Source organism: Oncorhynchus mykiss, chromosome 25, assembly GCF_057628025.1.
Source record: "Oncorhynchus mykiss isolate SJ-2025 chromosome 25, ASM5762802v1, whole genome shotgun sequence".
Classification (NCBI taxonomy): domain Eukaryota; kingdom Metazoa; phylum Chordata; class Actinopteri; order Salmoniformes; family Salmonidae; genus Oncorhynchus; species Oncorhynchus mykiss.
Window position 1 is genome coordinate 47,101,976 of NC_143046.1, and position 22,043 is coordinate 47,124,018.

The 22,043-nt window shown below is 41.4% G+C and overlaps 1 long non-coding RNA gene across 1 annotated transcript; it reads left to right on the top strand.

The window, feature by feature from the left end:
• The first annotated feature begins 56 nt into the window (after positions 1-56).
• LOC149972012 (uncharacterized) lies at positions 57-20,291 on the top strand. The gene is made up of 2 exons (XR_016491523.1): positions 57-336; positions 18,332-20,291. It is a non-coding gene; the product is annotated as an uncharacterized LOC149972012 (long non-coding RNA).
• Positions 20,292-22,043: the final 1,752 nt, after the last annotated feature.

Below are 22,043 nucleotides of genomic sequence, written 5' to 3' on the forward strand. Positions count from 1 at the left end.
ATCGCTTCCTCAAGGTGTCAGCAGTCTTAAGACATAGTTTCAGGCTTTTATTTTGAAAAATGAGCGAGAAAGATAACATCACGTCGGGTGTTCGCATGAGTTTTGCTTGCGCAACAGAGCTTGGGCAGCCATTGTCTCTCCCTCTCCTACTGAAAAAGAGACAGTGCCGGTTGATATATTATCGATTATATATTTTAAAAACAACCTGAGGATTGATTATAAAAAACGTTTGACATGTTTCTGTGGACATTACGGATACTATTTGGAATTTTCGTCTGCATTGTCGTGACCACTTGAGCCTGTGGATTTCTGAACATAACGCGCCAAACAACAGAGGTATTTTGGATATAAAAATAATCTTTATGGAACAAAAGGAACATTTATTGTACTTCCAAAGTTGTGGCAAAATGGCTTAAGGACAACAACATCAAGGTATTAGAGTGGCCATCACAAAGCCCTGACCTCAATCCCATAGAAAATGTGTGGGCAGTACTGAAAAAGCGTGTGTGAGCAAGGAGGCACTTAAACCTGACTCAGTTACACCAGCTTTGTCAGAAGGAATGGGTCAAAATTCACCCAACTTGTGGAATGCTACCCGAAATGTTTGACCCACAGTTAAACAATTGAAAGGCAATGCTACCGAATACTAATTGGGTGGATGTAAACGTCTGACCCACTGGGATTGTGTTGAAAGAAATAAAAGCTGAAATAAATCATTTTCTCTACTATTATTCTGACATTTCACATTCTTAAAATAAAGTGGTGATCCTAACTGACCTAAAACAGGGAATTTTTACCTAGATGAAATGTCAGGAATTGTGAAAAACTGAGTTTAAATGTATTTGGCTAAGGTGTATGTAAACTTCCGACTTCAAATGTAAATATATTTACATTTTTATCAACTTGCCCACATGATAAGACTGAGCATTTCAATGGAAAAAGGAAATACATTTTTAAATATATATAGAGTTATTTTCATGAAATAAATAGACAGTGATTTATTAGAAATATAGTTATGAATAAAAAAAACGAATTTTAGCATGGGGACTTTAATTCCATTTGTTATTTTTGTCTTATCACTCTACAAATATTTGAATAGGTTTACTTGGTTAAAATAGTGGTGAAATAAAACCAAATCAACCGCTATTTCTTCTACCTGCATTTTGAAAGTCAAGCAACGAGGAAAAGGCAGAAGTAGAATGTGGAGAATGTGTTCAACTAACAGTGCTAATAAGTTAATGTAAATAAATAGCAAACAGGCTGGAGGTGCCGCAACCACCAATAAGCGGTGTGAGGTTTCGTACTCCTGCAGTTAAAAAGCACAAGTCTGTGGCCCCATTGATAGCCTAGACCATTGTAAACACAGTCTGGAACAACATTAGTGTAGCTTTGGGTGGCATCCCTGTTTTCTTTCTCAACACCAGTAGACAAGATGCTTCCTTCCTAGAAGATGGTCTCTGTGGCCCATGAAAAATGTATAATTGTATTTCTCTTTTGAGTCTAACAGAACGCATATTACTATGCTGACATTCTACGGTGTGTGTTTGCATACTTGCGTGTGGGCCTCTGCATGGGAGATGACCCATGCCGTTCAACTTTAGTCATTAATGAACATTTCGATAAACTTCAGTGTTTTTCCGGACAAGTCAAACAGTGATGTTACTTCTCCTAAAAAGTATGTGTGTGCGTGCTCACTTGTGTGTGGTGATAATGCCATATTAAAGGTAAAATACTGTCCCATTGTTCCCCTGTAACTCTGATGGTAGGCTGATAAACAATGTCTTGCAGCAGGCTATGTTGATCCTGTCAATGGGAAGCTTTGATAGCTTTGATGTCAGAAGAGTTCACAAATTCTCTGCCTGGATTAAGAACATTTGATAGCTGTGTGTGAGCTCTTATGTCACCCCAAACTCTCTCTCTGTCCCAACAGATCACCGCCAAGAACCACATTTGTATTATGTGGCTATTAACTTTGTTAGTTTGTGGTGTGTGCATCTGTAGTTATCCTCCGAACCTTTCTTGCTCCATCTCCATCCAGTATACCACCCTTGCAGCTCACTGTATCTCCCCCACCCCACCCCCTGCCGAGGTGAGTGATTGGCTGATTAGATTGGACACAGACTAACACAGCAGCGGTTTTACCTATGCAACCACCATCAATCACTCAGGGGAGACGCTCTCTAAACGAAGGCTAGGTAAATAAACCGTCCCCCCTACTAACCCAGAGGCAGAGCCCACCCCTTTAACGGGTCAGTAGGCTCAGTAGTAGGGGACTAACCCTACTTCCCTGACCCCCTCCCTGGGTTTCACACCCCAGCCTGGCCTCCCGTCTCCACTCCCTAGTCTTGATAAAGGGTGAACAAACACCTCTGCTCTTTTGTGCTCCTACTGAGAAGCGTTTTTGCCACTTTCCCCTATGTCAGGCCCTTTAATCTTACTCCTCTGGAAATGTTGTGGAGAAGAGAAGCCATGCATGAATACAGATACAGTATCAGTGGCAATCTAGAAGACACCTCAGATGGCCACCGTGGAAAAAAAGTGCCAATGGCTCCTGATAAGCAGAATGAAACGTTTTGTGATCCAAGCGGGACTTGAACAACATTGCCACGCTTTTACACACACGTACGAATACACCCCCCCCACATACACACACACAAATATATACCCCCCCCCACACACACACACAAAGGCTGAAATGCAAACAGTACATGTCACTTATTTGCTCTGCCTCTTGTTTGCTGACTCTGGTCTCTCTCACTGGGCAGCTGGCTCTCATGTTCCTCAGCCCCAGAATCAGCTCATCCTACAATCCAGCACAGCGGCATGAGCAGCGAGGGGAGATAGGGCACAAAAAAAGCCTGGAGAAGTGTTTTCTCTGCAAACCTCAGCTCTCTGAGACCATGGAGAGCAGGTTTTTACTCCGAGCTGCATCAATGTCTTCCCTGTGATAACCCCCCATGCTTCCCTTTCCATTTTTCATTCTTCCCTGCTCCCATCCACGACTTCAGTGGCTTCAAGGAACTCTGCGACCTGAGGGAGGGTCGGAGGGGTGGAGTAAAACACAGGCGAGCATCCCCATAATCCCTGCACCCCTGCCAAAGTTAACAGATAGCAGGGATTCAGTATCAAAGTTGCTCATATTTGGCTCCACAAACACAATAGCCCATTGCAAAAATATGAGCCCAAGGAGCCCCCCCAACGTTTAATTATGAACATTGGGGAAATCTAACCGTGGTGCCCTGGGTACTTTGCGCCAGGTTCCCTACCGGGAGTAAAAGCATAGCTTGGGATTTTAACTAACCCCGACTTCCACTCTGCTTCCCCGTAGTCATCCTCCTTTGGCATTTACTGTAGCTGTTCTTCCCCTCTAAATTCCTGCTGACTCCAGATTAGTGAAGCAACAGAACACTTTGCTGAACTATGGAGGGTGAGCAGTGCCAGATGATCATACTAGCAACAATCTGTTGATAAGCATCTGCTTGCTAAGTTTAGGGTTAGTAGAATGTTGAAATGTTACTGCATCTACACATGGACTACCCAAATAAAGTGTTACTTGAAAATGCGATGCTTAAATGCTAAATAGGACTGATAAATACATGTATATTTTCAGATCAGTGATTCATGCCACGATGAACATCTAACATGGCTAATTCGAAATTGAATTTATAAATAAAAATGGCAAATGGTAAACAAAAAATGGTAAATGCAAAGTGTTTTTATTTTTCAACTGTCAAATGTTTTTCTTTTCTATTTTAATTTTCAAAATTGCTTCCTGGAGGTAAGAACCAGGAAACCAACACGACACCACCATGCAGAGATACAATCTAGCCATGTCACGCTCACTGTGCATTGATTTTAAACTAGTGTAACTGATGGGGTTTGAACCAGGTGTCCTGTACCCCAGAAGAACATCTTAGCCTGCTAAGCCAAAGCCTGGACAACTTAGCTTGGGGAGCCATTGCAATTTTTCTGATCTCACTCAGGAAAAGTTACGCAAAGTTACTCATCACATGGTGTGGTCGGTCATCAAACCTCTTCTTTCTGGTTTGTTGTTCGCATGATGAGTAACCTTGCTTGATACCTGAAGAGTTGCATTGGCTATAAGCTTTGGTTTAGCTGGCTAATGTCCTCCACTGACGTGCAGATGACGCTTGTTCCTATTTGTGCAGTGGCTCAGATGGGTCTCTGTGAGGAGGAGGTCAAAGAATGGTGAATTGTAACTAGGTAGTTCAGTTACTACACATGCTTGATGATTAGGTTTAACCTTGCCTGAAACCTGAAGAAGAGCATTGGCTCCCCGAGTCAATGCTTAGGCTTCAGCTTTGCAGGCCTATGCTTTTCTGGTGCTCAGGAGACCTAGGTTAGCACCATGTGTGTTGGTTACACTAGTCTAAAATCAATGTACAGAGAGAGAGAGTACATGAGGGTGTGTTGCTCTCGTGCTTCACGCCTACAAGAAGCAATAGCATACACTAGAAAACAGCCACTTTCAATTTACGATTTTCTGTTTACAATTTGGCTTTTCCGTTTACCATTTACCATTTTTATTTATAATTTTCAATTAACCATTTAAACTTTTCAAATTTTTAAATGTAATTGTGTCATAAACCTGGTCTTAAAGCTTTTTATATTATATAGTACGCAAATCCGAGACCCTATTATGATATTTTGCGTTTCGTATGGTATGTATTAATTTGTGGTAGTCCACCACCCATTTCGTATGATATCTTATGAATTATAATTCATATTATATGTTACGAATTAGCAAAACATAAATTTTTATACATTTGTAAAACATACTAAATGTTACGCATTTTCTAAATTTTTCTAAATATGTTCGGATTCTAGCTAGGTGGCTTATTTTAGCTAGAGGGATAACATTAGCTAGGCTAGGGGTTAGGGTTAAGATTAAGTTCAGCCTTTATCATGTTCCCCTTCCTATTTAGAATTTAAGCATTGCATTTTCTGTCTGGCACTGATCACCCTCCTTTCTGAACAGCCCAAGAAAGAAAGAAGTAAAGAAATTAAGACTGCATTCATCCAGTTTATACCATTGATTTGACATTTAGAAATATTTAGGGTCATTCAGTAAGGGTAAATTCTTAATTTAGGTTACAAAGGCATTATTTGCAATTTCAGTAAAATCATGCACATCAATGGGAGATATGTGCACATGTACTGTATACTGTATATAATTTTTGCTATTAAGGTGCAATTTAGTACACATACAGTTCTGGAAAGAATTAAGAGAACTTGCTTCCTTGTGCTCTGACAATGTTCCCAAACTCTGAGGATTGGTTATTCCAGCAGACATTGCTCCATGCCACACAGCCAGGTCAATCAAGGTGTGGATGGAGGACCATCAGATCAAGACCCTGTCATGGCCAGCCCAATCTCAAGGCCTGAACCTCATTGAAAACCTCTGGAATGTGATCAAGAGGAAGATGGATGGTCACAAGCCATCAAACAAAGCCGAGCTGCACTGAATTTTTGCGCCAGGAGTGGCATAAAGTCACTCAACATCAATGTGAAAGACTGGTGGAGAGCAGGCCAAGACGCATGAAAGCTGTGATTGAAAATGTATTTTATATTGTTTGTCCCTAACACTTAACCTTGAAAGGTTCAATGGGCCGGTGTCTGGCTGGATTCGAGCCCACTGAGGTTTTTAATTAATTTTCTATAGGCCGTAGTAAAACAGCAAGGCATGTTCAAACTATGCATACTGACTGATTTGGGATTGTAATGGGGTCAAGTAGATGTACATTTGGTAACACTTGATTTGAAACACCTGTGTACAATGCATGTACAATGTTTGCTATGAACATAACAGCTCATGTCTCCTTATAATAGCCCACTTTAAATTCACAAATGCCTATACCTATGATGTATTAATAATATTGACAAAAACAAACATTTACATATCAATGAGACATAATTCCATATTGCTAGTGAATACCTGTTTGTGAACATGAGAGGGGATATCATTGCATTTCTATGGTATTTTTCCTGTCGGCCAGGTGTACTGTATAACCTGTACTGTTGCCGTTCGCTGACATTTAATTTACACAAATTAATCACTTTTTGGAAGCCTGGGGTGACACTATTAATCATTACTATTGAACCTTGCGAAAAAAACAAGTAAAAATACGAGAGGGTGTGTATTGTTAGAGATCCTTTTAATAAAGAGTGACAGGGCAAATAAATCTTATTGGTTGAGTAAGAATATATTGTTTATGTTTTGAAACCCCTATATTTTCCACTGAAAGAAACCTTGTCTGTCACCATTAATAATCTTAATGATTCTAAGAGAAAATGTATCTGGGCTTATATTACCTCTTCATTAATTGGAATACAAAATGCACAAAGACCTTAATGTACCTTAATAAAGGTGCAACACTTATTTGTCTAAATCAGCGGCCTTGTGGGATATTTGTGTGCATTTGTATGTCATTTGTACATCTTTAAATTGTTCCTACTTTCTCAGTCATTACTGACAAATACATCAACACATGTTATATTTCTCAAGAAAACACAGTAACAGCATAAGTGAGAATGGGAAACTGTAGAATTGTAGAAAAGAATGTGCAGTGTGTATAAATTACTTTTAAAAGGACATTCTTCACCTATAAAGACGTTGTCACTAAAATGGTTTAGCCGATTCCACTCGTTCATGAATGGGAAACATATGCTTGCGAAGGTCAGAAACCGATCACATATTTCAATGAATGGGAAGATGATCATCTCCAGATAGGACAATGGAAGATAGGGAAATGGAAGAAATAACATTGTGTTTCAATGAACCAGTAAGTGTATAACATTTACATCTATATGAAACTACTGCTAACAGGGAAACAATTGCTTAGGGACAATTGTGATGGGATGATTAGAGGTAAATCTGAATGAGGGTGTCATTATAAACATCATAACGTAAAGCCAAGTATCTTGAATATTAAAGCTAGACTCAGCGAAATGACATTGCCATGAGCAGCACGGCAGATATTGAGATGAGCGTGATGCAAGACATTGTATTCACACAGTCACACACAGTATCTTCTCATGTGCGTGTGTTCGCTTCATGCTGTTACAGCATAGTAGCCATGGGACCAAAACAGTGGAGAAGTTGCGCTTCTACGCTCTTAGTTATTGCGGAAATTGATCCACTATGCTGTTTAGTTTCTGCATCTACGTCACATTGCTGTGTACATTTAAACAATAAATATGAGGATTAAAAGCTGTGTCCAGCATGCAGACCTGAACTGGTGTCCAAACAAAATACTGTGCTCTCTCTCACCGCCACCCCCCCCCACACACACACACACACACACACACACACACACACACACACCGGAGTTGATCCAAGCTGCAGGTGGCTTCTGGTAACTCGGGATCATGACTTCCTGAACACACCGCTTATTATCAAAGCTGCAGCTCAGCTTCGGCCAAGCACAACACTCACCATACCTATGAGGCCCACCTCAAATATTTGGTTTTCCTAAAAAGTAGAGTCAGATACACTACAGGACGAAAGTATGTGGACACCTGCTTGTCGAACATCTCATTCTAACGTCATGGGCATTAATGTGGAGTTGGTCCCCCTTTGCTGCTATAATAGCCTGCACTCTTCTGTCAAGGCTTTCCACTAGATGTTGGAACATTGCTGCAGGGACTTTTTTCCCATTCAGCCACAAGAGCATTAGTGAGGTCAGGCACTGATGTTGGGCGATTAGGTCTGGCTTGCAGTCATCGTTCAAATTCATCCCAAAGGTGTTTGATGGGGTTGAGGTCAGGGCTCTGTGCAGGCCAGTCAAGTTCTTCCACACCAATCTCGACAAACCATTTCTGTATTGACCTCGCTTTGTGCATAGGGGCATTGTCATGCTGAAACAGGAAAATAGCCTTCCCCAAACTGCCACAAAGCTGGAAGCACAGAATTGTCTAGAATGTCTTTGTATGCTGTAGTGTTAAGATTTCCCTTCACTGGAACTAAGGGGACTAGCCCGAACCATGAAAAACAGCCCCAGACCATAATTCCTCCTCCACCAAACGTTGCAGTTGGCACTATGCATATAGGCAGATAGCGTTCTCCTGTCATCCACCATGTTGAAAGTCACTGAGCTCTTCAGTAATGTCAACGTTTGTCTATGTAGAGACGCATGGCGGTGTGTTCGATTTTATACATCTGTCAATGGGTGTGCCTGAAACAGGCGAATCCATTAATTTGAAGGGGTGTACACTTTCTTTTGTATGTACAGTGCATTCGGAAAGGATTCAGACACTTTCCACATTTTGTTACGTTACAGCCTTATTCCGAAACAAAACAAAAAATCCTTATCAATCTACGCACAATATCCCATAATGAAAACAGGTTTTTAGAAATGTTTGCAAATGTATTAAACATAAAACAGAATTAACTTATTTACCTACAGTTGAAGTCGGAAGTTTACATACACATTAGCCAACTACTTTTAAACTCAGTTTTTCACAAATATTGACATTTAATTAAAGTAAAAATTCTTAAACACTTTATTTTAAGAATGTGAAATCAATGTGAAATGACATAATAATAGGAGAGAGAATGATTCATTTCAGCTTTTATATCTTTCATCACATTCCCAGTGGGTCAAAAGTTTACATACACCCAATTAGTATTTGGTAGCATTGCCTTCAAATAGTTTAACTTGGGTCAAACGTTTCAGATAGCCTTCCACAAGCTTCCCACAATATTTTGGATGAATTTTGACCAATTCCTCCTGACAGAGCTGGTGTAACTGAGTCAGGTTTAAGGGCCTCCTTGCTCACACATGCTTTTTCAGTTCTGTCCATACATTTTCTATAGGATTGAAGTTAGGGCTTTGTGATGGCCACTCCAATACCTTGAATTTGTTGTCCTTAAGAATTTTGCCACAACTTTGGAAGTATGCTTGGGGTCAATGTCCATTTGGAAGACCCTTTTGCGACCAAGCTTTACAATCCTGACTGATGTCTTGAGATGTTACTTCAATAAACATAATTTTCCTACCTCATGATGCCATCTATTTTGTGAAGTGCAACAGTCCCTCCTGCAGCAATGCACCCCCACAACATGATGCTGCCACCCCCGTGCTTCACGGTTGGGATGGTGTTCTTCGGCTTGCAGGCATCCCGCTTTTTCCTCCAAACATAACAATGGTCATTATGGCCAAACAGTTCTATTTTTGTTTCATCAGACCAGAGGACATTTCTCCAACAAGTACAATCACTGTTCCCATGTGCAGCTGCAAACCGTAGTCTGGCTTTTTTATGGCTGTTTTGGAGCACTGGCTTCTTCCTTGCTGAGCGGCCTTTCAGGTTATGTCGATATAGGACTCGTTTTACTGTGGATATAGATACTTTTGTACCGGTTTCCTCCAGCATCTTCATAAGGTCCTTTGCTGTTGTTCTGAGATTGATTAGCACTTTTTGCATCAAAGGACGTTCATCTCTAGGAGAAAGAACGCGTCTCCTTCCTGAGCGGTATCACGGCTGCGTTGTCCCAGTATTTTTATACTTGCATACTATTGTTTGTACAGATGAACGTGGTACCTTCAGGCCCTTCAGGCGTTTGGAAATGACTCTCAAGGATGAACCAGACTTGTGGGGTTCTACAATGTTTTTTGTGAGGTCTTGGATTATTTATTTTGATTTTCCCATGATGTCAAGCAAAGAGGCACTGAGTTTGAAATACATGCACAGGTACACCTCCAATTGACTCAAATGATGTCAATTAGCCTATCAGTAGCTTCGAAAGCCATTACATCATTTTCTGGAATTTTCCAAGATGTTTAAAGGCACAGTCAACTTAGTGTATGTAAACTTCTGACCCACTGGAATTGTGATACAGTGAATTAATTATAAGTGAAAAAATATGTTTGTAAACAATTGTTGGAAAATTACTTGTCATGCACAAAGTAGATGTTCTATCCAACTTGGAAAAGTATAGTTTGTTAACAAGAAATTTGTGGAGTGGTTAAAAAACGGATTTTAATGACTCCAATGTAAGTGTTTGTAAACTTCCAACTTCAACTGTACGTATTCAGACCCTTTGCTGTGTGACTTGAAATGTAGCTAAGGTGCATTCTGTTTCCATTTATCATCCTTGAAATGTTTTTTCAACTTGATTGGACTCCACCTGTTGTAAATACAATTGATTGGACATGATTTGGAAAGGCACATACCTGTCTATATAAGGTCCCACGATTGAAAGTGCATGTCAGAGCAAACACCAAGCCAGGAGGTCAAAGGAATTGTCCGTAGAGCTCTGAGACAGGATTGTGTTGAGGCACAGATCTGGAGAAGGGTACCAAAGCATGTATGCAGCTTTGAAGTTTCCCATGACCACAGTGGCCTACATCATTCTTAAATGGAAGAAGTTTGTAACCACGAACAACACTCTTCCTAGAACTGGCCGTCCTGCCAAACAGAGCAATAGGGGTAGAAGGGCCTACTTTGGGGAGGTGACCAAAAACCTGATGGTCACTCTGACAAAACTCCAGAGTTCCTCTGTGGAGAAGGACAACCATCTCTGCAACACTCCACCAATCAGGCCTTTATGGTAGATTGGCCAGACGGAAGCCACTCCTCAGTCAAAGGCACAGGACAGCCCGCTTGGAGTTTGACAAAAGGCACCTAAAGGACTCAGGCCATAAGAAACAAGATTCTCTGGTCTGATGAAACCAAGATTGAACTCTTTGCCCTGAATGCCAATCGCCAAGCCTGGTGGAAACCTGGCACCATTACTATGGTGAAGCATGGTGGTGGCAGCATCATGCTGTGGGGATATTTTTCAGTGGCAGGGACTGAGAGACTAGTCAGGATCAAGGGAAAGGTGAACGGAGCAAAATACAGAGAGATCCTTGATGAAAACCTGCTCCAGACTGGGGCGAAGGTTCACCTTCCAACAGGACAATGCCCCTAAGCACACAGCCAGAACAATGCAGAAGTGGCTTCTCTGAATGTCCTTGAGTGGCCCAGCCAGAGCCCGGACTTGAACCCGATCGAACATCTCTTGATTGACCTGAAAATAGCTGTGCTGCGACGCTCCCCATCCAACCTGACAGAGCTTGAGAGGATCTGCAAAGAAGAATGGAAGAAACTCCCCAAATACCGCTGTGCAAAGCATGTAGCGTCATACCCAAGAAGACAAAATGCTATATTCGCTGCCAAAGGTGCTTCAACAAAGTACTAAGTAAATGGTCTGAACACTTATGTAATTTTTAATACATTTGCACAAATGTCTAAAACCTGTTTTTGCTTTGTAATTATGGGTTATTATGTGTAGATTAAAAACAATTGAATACATTGTTGAATAAGGTTGTAACTTAACAAAATGTGGAAAACATCAAGGGGTCTTAATACTTTATTACGCACTGTGTAGTGTATGAGCAGTATGTAAACATTTTTTTTAAAGTAAAGTGAAGTTAACTAAAGTATATAAGGTATGGGTCAAGATGAGATGGTCTTTCATAGAATGTCAGATTTTTAGAATACAAACAAGATTGTGAAGGTAGGAGAATTTTAAAATGTCTGCCTCGCAGTGCACCAATCTTGAATCAATATGGACTGGTAACATTTATGTATCCAAATGTCAAGAGATCCACCAAAGGTTACATCCTAAATGCCACGCTTGACGTCTTCTGGCCCAAGTTAGTGGAACTCTAATCAAGGCAATCACCTTGTCCAGTCTGCTATCACAGACTGGAACATGTTCTGGGATTCTTCCGATGACATTGAGGAATACACACCCTCAGTCACTGGCTTTATCAATAAGTCCATCGAGGACGTCGTCCCCACAGTGACTGTACGTACATACCCCAACCAGAAGCCATGGATTACAGGCAACATTCGCACTGAGCTAAAGGGTAGAGCTGCCGCATTCAAGGTGCGGGACTCTAACCCGGAAGCTTACAAGAAATCCCGCTATGCCTTGCAACGAACCAACAAACAGGCAAAGCGTCAATACAGGGCTAAGATTGAATCATACTACACCGGCTCCGACGCTCGTCGGATGTGGCAGGGCTTGCAAACTATTACAGACTACAAAGGGAAGCACAGCCGCGAGCTGCCCAGTAACACGAGCCTACCAGATGAGCTAAATCACTTCTATGCTCGCATCGAGGCAAGCAACACTGAGGCATGCATGAGAGCATCAGCTGTTCCGGACGACTGTGTGATCACGCTCTCCGTAGCTGACGTGAGTAAGACCTTTAAACAGGTCAACATACACAAGGCTGCGGGGCCAGACGGATTACCAGGACGTGTGCACCAGGCATGTGCTGACAAACTGACAGGTGTCTTCACTGACATTTTCAACATGTCCCTGATCTGTTATACCAACATGTTTCAAGCAGACCACCATAGTCCTTGTGCCCAAGAACACAAAGGCAACCTGCCTAAATGACTACAGACGCATAGCACTGACATCCGTAGCCATGAAGTGCTTTGAAAGGCTGGTAATGGCTCACATAAACACCATTATCCAATTTATCCACTCCAATTTGCATACCGCCCAAACAGATCCACAGATCATGCCATCTACATTGCACTCCACACTGCCCTTTCCCACCTGGACAAAAGGAACACCGATTTGAGAATGCTGTTAATTGACTACACCTCAGTGTTCAACACCATAGTACCCTCAAAGCCCATCACTAAACTAAGGAACCTGGGATTAAACACCTCCCTCTGCAACTGGATCTTGGATTTCCTGACGGGCCGCCCCCAGGTGGTGAGGGTAGGTAGCAACACATCTGCCACGCTGATCCTCAACACCGGAGCTCCCCAGGAGTGCGTGCTCAGTCCCCTCCTGTACTCCCTGTTCACCCACGACTGCATGGCCAGGCACGTCTCCAACACCATCATTAAGTTTGCAGACACAACAGTGGTAGGCCTGATCACCGACCACGACGAGACAGCCTATAGGGAGGAGGCTCCGGGTGGTGCCAGAATAACAACCTATCCCTTAACGAAACCAAGACTAAGGAGATGATTGTGGACTACAGGAAAAGTAGCACTGAGCACACCCCCATTCTCATCGACGGGGCTGTAGGGAGCAGGTTGAGAGCTTCAAGTTCCTTGGTGTCCACATCAACAACAAACTAGATTGGTCTAAACACACCAAGACAGTCGTGAAGAGGGTAAGACAAAGCCTATTCCCCTCAGGAAACTAAAAAGATTTGGCATGGGTCCTGAGATCCTCCAAAGGTTCAACAGCCTCAACATCGAGAGCATCCTGACCGGTTGCATCACTGCCTGGTACGGCAATTGCTCGGCCTCCGACGACACATCAGAGGGTAGTGCGTATGGCCCAGTACATCACTGGGGCAAAGCTGCCTGCCATCCAGGACCTCTACACCAGGCGGTGTCAGAGGAAGGCCCTAAAAATTGTCCAAGACCCCAGCCACCCCAGTCATAGACTGTTCTCTCTACTACCGCATGGCAAGTGGTATGGAGTGCTAAGTGTAGGACGAAAAGGCTTCTCAACAGTTTTTACCCCCAAGCCATATGACTCCTGAACATGTAACCAAATGGATACCCAGACTATTTGCATTGTGTGCCCCCCCAACCCCTCTTTTACGCTGCTGTTACTCTCTGTTTATCTAATATGCATAGTCACTTTAACTATACATTCATGTACATACTTACGTCAATTGGCCCGACCAACCAGTGCTCCCGCACATTGGCTAACCGGGAATTGTGTCCCACCACCCGCCAACCCCTCTTTTTACACCATACCCACATGTACATGCTACCTCAATAAGCCTGACTAACCGGTGTGTGTATATAGCCTTGCTACTGTAAACTTGCTAACCTGAAATCAACTAGAGACAGACATAGGGCAGTTCTGGCAAATGCCAGATGGATTCTTGGGCCTAGAGGAAAGAAATAGTCCTGTGTGTTAGAAATGCCTTGCCCTGCTTCCTAGTGCTGCATCGCAGTGTTGCATCACAGTGCTAGAGGCGTCACTACAAACCCGGGTCCGATCCCAGGCCATGTCACAGACGGCTGCAACTGGGAGACCCACGAGGCAGCGCACAATTGGCCTAGCGGGTCAGGGGAGGGTTTGGCCGGCTGGGATATCCTTGTCCCATTGCGCTCTAGCGACTCCTTGTGCTGGGCCTGACGCAGGCACACTGACTTTGGTCGCCAGCTGTACGGTGTTTCCTCCGACACATTGTGTCGGGTTAAGCGAGCAGTGTGTCAAGAAGCAGTAAGGCTTGGCGCGGTCGTGTTTCGGAGGACGCATAGTTCTCGACCTCTCCCAAGTCAGTATGGGAGTTGCAGCGATGGGACAAGACTGTAACTTCCAATTGGATATTGGAAATGTTTCTGATGAAATGCCAGGCCCAATTTCTGGTTCCAGTCCCTGAAGTCAACTATACCATGTCACTGAAATGATAGCCGTCCTCAGATGTTAGCAAAGGTGAAATTAGCACGAGATAGTAGGCTTACCTATGAACTACAATATTTGTTTTTTTCAGACATTGCACAAGGTACACTCAGAGCATGTCTTGATCTGCTTCGAGCACATTGACCGGCACTGAGCAGGTCAGAGGTCAAATTTGTTGTCAGAGGTGTCTTGAGGAGATACTGTATGTCATAAACCAGACAGTACAGTTACAGGTTGTGCTCTGAGCAGATCAAGACATGTTCTGATTGTACCTTGTGCAATAACTGGAGAAAGAAATCTCTTGTGAAAGAGGAAAGCAACTGTTTCCCTAAAATGCTCAATCAGCCATTGTTTGTCTTTATGAAAGGGCATGATTTACTGGAGGACTAGACAGTATGTTGAATAGTCATCCTACTGCTTAGTTTAATAACTACGAAAGACATCTGCACACATATACTGACTAAAATTATCCATAGGCTACCATTCCTAAATTGTCTAAAGTTGAATTAAACAATTTGCTGCCTTTATCTGTCGAGTTGAACCGAGAGACCCACACCGCACAAGGTGCTCAGTGAACCAAATGTTGAAACAACATTCAGGGGGCTGAACTTCACCAAAACAATAAAGAAACATTTTCACAGGACGATTTGCAACAGGGCCTTTCTCAACATCAACGTGACAATTGTTTTGTCTAGAGCCTCACAAAGTAGTTGTTTCATCTAGACACCTTGGGTGAAAGGAGTAGGGAATACACAGTGCGCTCGGGGGGGGGGGGGGGGGGGGGGGGGGGGGGGTTGTATGGCTAAGGTTACCCACGTTGCTCTTGGAGAAGGATCAAACCTCAGCGAGGCCCGGGCAGCCTTTATCGTCATCCCTCACCCGCTGCTGTTATTATGGTTAGCCTTTTAGATAAACCCTTTTCTGAAAGGTGATTGCTCGCAGCAGTTTCTCTTTTTTTCCTCTTACATTTTAAAGGAAGGAAAGCTTTGGGGGAGAAAAGTTTGAGTTTGGGAAGATGGTGGGTGGTTGTGGGTGGGGGAATGAATGACTTGTCATCACATATTCCATGGCCTGGCTGTATGAGACAAAAATGTGTCTTTCCTCAGCGCTTCTCAATTCAAGGACAACAGGAATTTATCTTTGCCCCCTTTTGCATTAATCCAATTACCAAACACCTGCAGACATGCAATAACAGTTTCTGTGCCAAGACATCCACCCACCCGCTTTTAAAAATGGTTTTCTGTTGGAAGAATATAATCATCTGCGATCGAGAGTCGTGTTACACACCTGCCAAGTCTTAAACTGAAAAAATAACATCCAAATGTTTTGAGTTATTTTAAGAATGGCTTAGAGTAATTTCAGATACAAATCCTGCCATCCTGCTAAAATACGGGTGCTCACTCAATGCATTCGACTACGTTTCCCTTTCCCCGTTTTTCCCCCCACAAGCTTTGAGAGAAAGAGACTCGGCTGTCTTGTGTTTACAGTATAAGATGAAAGAAGTTAGCACATTTTTGCATAATTCAAATGGTAGGAAGTCACTGACATGACGAATGGTCTTGGATCTTTTGAAGAGTGAAAGAATGAGAAAGTAAAAGCCAGATGACATTTGAAAAGGTCTTCCATTCAGATATACAGTATTTAGCCATTGCTGAAAAACAAAACAGAAATTACACTTTCAGGCAGGGGAATGGAAAGTACAAGGATCAGTATTAAGCACCCACCTCTGGTTCAACGGGTCTGGACTCTGTTCCACATAGACAACAGTCATTGGTGAGCAGGGGAACTTTGTCTAACCCCCTGTAAGGTTGTTTTTGATATCCAAAAGCTGGGAATTAAGATACAGATTTTTATAGTTGGTTCTGTATTGATTTGTAGATCAATGATACTGAAAATCTACAAATCAATACAGAACCAACTATGAAAATCTGTATCTTAATTCCCACCATTTGGATTATTTTTATTCTGGATTTCTAAAATGAACAGTAAGCTAGCTACCGCACTTCTTTTTGCTAGCAAATATAACATTCCCTAACACTCCCTCCAAAAGGGGGCACCTCTAATGTTTACATTTTTATGTTTGTGATGTACCTACCTCTAGCATATATATATATATATATATATATATATATATATATATATATATATATATATATATATATATAGTGCATTCAGAAAGTATTTATACCTCTTGACTTATTCAATATTTTGTTGTGTTAGAGCCCGAATTCAAATGGCTTAAATATATGAATTTTTACCCATCTACACAGAAACCCCATAATGTTTTTAGAATGTTGGCAAATGTATTGAAAATATAATACATACAGTGGGGCAAAAAAGTATTTAGTCAGCCACCAATTGTGTGAGTTAGGTAGTTATCATAGGTACACTTCAACTATGACAGACAAAATGAGAAAAAACATTCCAGAAAATCACATTGTAGGATTTTTAATGAATTTATTTGCAAATTATGGTGGAAAATAAGTATTTCGTCACCTACAAACAAGCAAGATTTCTGGCTCTCACAGACCTTTAACTTCTTCTTTAAGAGGCTCCTCCGTCCTCCACTCGTTACCTGTATTAATGGCACCTGTTTGAAGTTGTTATCAGTATAAAAGACACCTGTACACAACCTCAAACAGTCACACTGCAAACTCCACTATGGCCAAGACCAAAGAGCTGTCAAAGGACACCAGAAACAAAATTTTAGACCTGCACCAGGCTGGGAAGACTGAATCTGCAATAGGTAAGCAGCTTGGTTTGAAGAAATAAACTGTGGGAGCAATTATTAGGAAATGGAAGACATACAAGACCACTGATAATCTCCCTCGATCGGGCTCCACGCAAGATCTCACCCCGTGGGGTCAAAATGATCACAAGAACGGTGAGCTAAAATCCCAGAACCACACAGGGGGACCTAGTGAATGACCTGCAGAGAGCTGGGACCAAAATAACAAAGCCTATCATCAGTAACACACTACGCCGCCAGGGACTCAAATCCTGCAGTGCCAGACGTGTCCCCCTGCTTAAGCCAGTACATGTCCAGGCCCGTCTGAAGTTTGCTAGAGAGCATTTGGATGATCCAGAATACGATTGGGAGAATGTGGTAAAAACTCAACTTGTTGTGTTTGGAGGACAAAGAATGCTGAGTTGCATCCAAAGAACACTATACCTACTGTGAAGCATGAGGGTGGAAACATCATGCTTTGGGGCTGTTTTTCTGCAAAGGGACCAGGACGTCTGATCCGTGTAAAGGAAAGAATGAATGGGGCCATTTGTCGTCAGATTTTGAGTGGAAACCTCCTTCCATCAGCAAGGGCATTGAAGATGAAACGTGACTGGGTCTTTCAGCATGACAATGATCCCAAACACACCGCCCGGGCAATGAAGGAGTGGCTTTGTAAGAAGCATTTCAAGGTCCTGGAGTGGCCTAGCCAGTCTCCAGATCTCAACCCCATAGAAAATCTTTGGAGGGAGTTGAAAGTCTGTGTTGCCCAGCAACAGTCCCGAAACATCACTGCTCTAGATGAGATCTGCATGGAGGAATGGGGCAAAATACCAGCAACAGTGTGTGAAAACCTTGTGAAGACTTACAGAAAACGCTTGACTTCTGTCATTGCCAACAAAGGGTATATAACAAAGTATTGAGATAAACTTTTGTTATTGACCAAATACTTATTTTTCCACCATAATTTGCAAATAAATTCATTAAAAATCCTACAATGTGATTTTCTGGATTTTTTTCTTCTCATTTTGTCTGTCATAGTTTAAGGGTACCTATGATGAAAATTACAGGACTCTCATCTTTTTTAGTGGGAGAACTTGCACAATTGGTGGCTGACTAAATACTTTTTTGCCTCACTGTAACTATGTAATTTACTTAAGTATTCACACCCCATCGCTCTGACACTCCAAATTGCTTTTCAGCAGCAGGGACTGGGATAGACGGAGAGACGGAACAAGGATTTGAGACAACAACAAGCAAATAGTCGATGAGAACCTGCTTCAAAGTTCAAATGACCTTAGACTGGAGTAAAAATGTGCATTGCAACAGGACAATGACCTCAAGCATACAGCCAAAGCAACACTGGAATGGCTTCAAGACAAGAATGTGAATGTCCTTGGGTGGTCCAGCCAAAACCTGGAATCCATTTGAAAATCTGTGAAAAACTTGAAGATTGCTGTTCACCATTGCTCACCATCTAATTAGGAAGGCCAAGTCTGAATTTTTTATGTCTGTAACCACTGATAACCTGAATGACCCTAGAATGTTTTGGAAGGCTATTCTATGTCTGATAACAGTAATGTTAATGAATTACCGTCAAGTGTATTGAAGGACTCTGTTGCTGTATATGACAAAACTGAAATACTGAATTGTTTCAATGAGCACTTTCTATAATCTGGTAGGATGTATGATTCAGTATCCTCTGGCTCTGTACAACCCTGTGTGGATGAACCAGTGAGAGCTGGTCAAACTTGTAACTTTTTGCCATTCTCAGTCCATGAGGTACATAAAGCCCTGAAATCCTTAGATCAGAGAAAACCTGCAGGTCCTGATCTTCTTGATCCCTGATTTTTAAAACTGGCAACTGATTTCATAGCTGAACCACTTACATATCTGTTCAGTCTAACGCTGGAATGTAATGAAATTCCAAAGATCTGGAAATCAGCATTTGTCCAACCACTTTTAAAAGGGAGAGATCCAACTCTTTTAAATAATTATTGGCCAAACTCAAAGCTGTCACCCCTGGGGAAAATACTTGAAACCCTTATTAGTGAACAGCTAAAATAGTTTTTATATACTAACTATATTTTATCAATGTACCAATCGGGCTTAGGGAAGAAGCATAGCACAATTACAGCAGCCAAGAAGGTTTTAAATTATATCACTGAAGCCCTTGACAAAAACAGCACTGTGTTTCACTTCTATTGATCTCTCTAAGGTTTTTGATACAGTTGATTATGCAATACTAAGTCAGAGATTGTCGAGCGTAGGTCTTTCGGGGGCATGCAGTTGCATGGCTTGCTAACTATCTTCCTGATAGAACTCAGTGCACTCAATTTGATGCTCATGTCTGTTAAATTGTCTGTCTGTAATGGTGTGTCACAGGGCTTGTACTCTTATTCACTATTTATATAAATAATTTAGACAAATGTCCAAAAAGCACAACTTCACATGTATGCTGATGATACTGTTATTTTTTGTGCCTCGTCTCTCACAAAAACTTTCCAGAACTTGCAAACTGCGTTTTATAGTGTTCAACATACCTTGTGTCAATTGAAGCTTATCCTCAATACTGACAAAACTAAACAACTTGTGTTTTCTAAAGCAAGAAATAGACCTATCATCTATCACTACCTGTCAGGACAATGAGATTGAGACTGTAACCTCATAAAAATATATTGTAATTGTAATTGATCATGTCCTCTCTTTTTAAATTTCATATTCAACGACTTACAAAAATATTGAAGCTGAAGTTGGGATTTTATTTTAGGAATGAGGCCTGTTTTTCTTTTGAAGCCAGAAGGAGGTTAGTAATCAGTTACACTTATGCCTTTACTAGACTATGAGGATATTGTAACTGTTGGAAGGAGAGGACCAAAGTGCAGCAAGGTACGTGTTCATGGTAAATTTAATAAAGAAACTGAACACTAGAACAAAAAAAACAACAAGCGGCACAAACGAAACAGTTCTGTCTGGTGCAGACACACAAAGACAGAAAACAACTACCCACAAAAACCATGTGGGGAAAAAGCTACATAAGTATGGTTCTCAATCAGAGGCAACTATAGACAGCTGCCTCTGATTGAGAACCACAGGCCAAATAACAAAGAAATAAAAAACATAGAAAATGAACATAGAATGCCCACCCTGGCCTAACCAAAATAGAGAATAAAAGCATCTCTATGGTCAGGGCGTGAGATATTTAATACATGAATGCTTCCCTTCAGTATTTGAGATCAATTGACACCCATTACCATGGGGCATTGAGATGTATTTTAAACTGCAAAACCCTTACGCACCACTGCACTTTATATATTATATACAAGGGTTGACTGGCCTGCTCTAGTCAATTGTAGGCTCAGTCACTGGTATACTTTTATTTACAAAGCCATTTTACACTACCATTTTATTTGGGAATTTTTATTGTTTGGTGTGGTGGGTACTCTCTTCGTTCGTGCTAATTGTTCCAATTGTCCGAACGTAATTTGGTTAAAGGGCTTTCATGTGCTCTGCGCCATCGGCTTGGAACACATTACAAAACACTTTTAATTAAACTGTAACAACTTGTCCCGATTGGTGTTTTTAATGCTGGTTCCCTGTTTTTAATTAGCTGTATTATGATTTTGTTATACACTTGTGCATTCTATGTTTTTTTTTTACAAGATTACCTGTAGTTTTTCATGTCTGTCTGTAATTTTCTAATGACTTGGTGCTGCCTATTTTGGCCATGACGCTCTTGAAAAAGAGATTTCAAATCTCAATGAGCCCTTCCTGGTTAAATAAAGGTTAATTCAAATATAATAAAACAGAGCTTGAGAAACCTGCAGGGAAGAATTGGAGACAATCCCCAAATCCAGATGTGCAAAGCTGACATACTCAAGACGACTCAGGGCTGTAATTGCTGCCAAAGGTGCTTCTACAAAGTATTGACTAAGGGGCGTGAATACTTACTGTATGTAAATGAGATATTTCTGTATTTCACTTTCCATACATCTGTTAACATTTCTAAAGATATGTTTTCACTTTGTCATTATGGGGTATTGTGTGTAAATGGGTGAAAAGAAAATAAATAGTCATGCAGGGGTCAATCGTGACATGTTAATGACAGTATAAATCCAGGTAATTAGTTAGGCTCTGAAGTAAGTCACACCGTGCAATTATAACATTTATTTCAATAACAGAAAATAACACATTTAGCCTATATCTCATTCTAAGCCGGATGGGCATGTGTCACAGTATTATGTTATGAGGTGCTCCATGTTAATTTGAAAAATGTATATAATTATAAAGGGAACCTGTCATAACTGACCTTTGCCTTCACAGACCTTTTGGGACCATCAAATTTACATTTATTATTTTTTGGATACACCCTTGGTCGGTGGACCTGAACTGATGTACTGAACCTTGCTATTTATGTTCATTTCCACTATGATTCATGTGATGCTGCTTCATGGAGAAAATGACTTTCCTCATCCGTGCGATGTGTTACCTCACTAGTGTGTGTCCCCCGCCCTATCTCACCAGCTAACATTATGGTTCCTGTTTATTGGGGCACATAGTTTGAAACATTGACGAGAATTAGTATTTATTTTTGGACCAGATTCACCCAGTTTCTAAATGTTTTCTCCCTAATAAACATGATCCTGTGAACTAAGGCCTCTTTCAGTGAAGATGGATCCTTTTTCTACAAATGTGGGTTTATTCTATAACAATAACATTGACAATATAGCTTCTTCTGTTGAGAAAATTCACTTTACTTCTGCCTCTTTTTGTTACATAACAAATAAGGAATAACATGCTAAAACATGACAAAGCCCCCTTGAAATAGAGTGGTTATTGATACTCGACTGTAAATAACTCTCACATCCATGTGATAATCAGCATAAAGATCAAATGTAATTCAGGCACAATGAG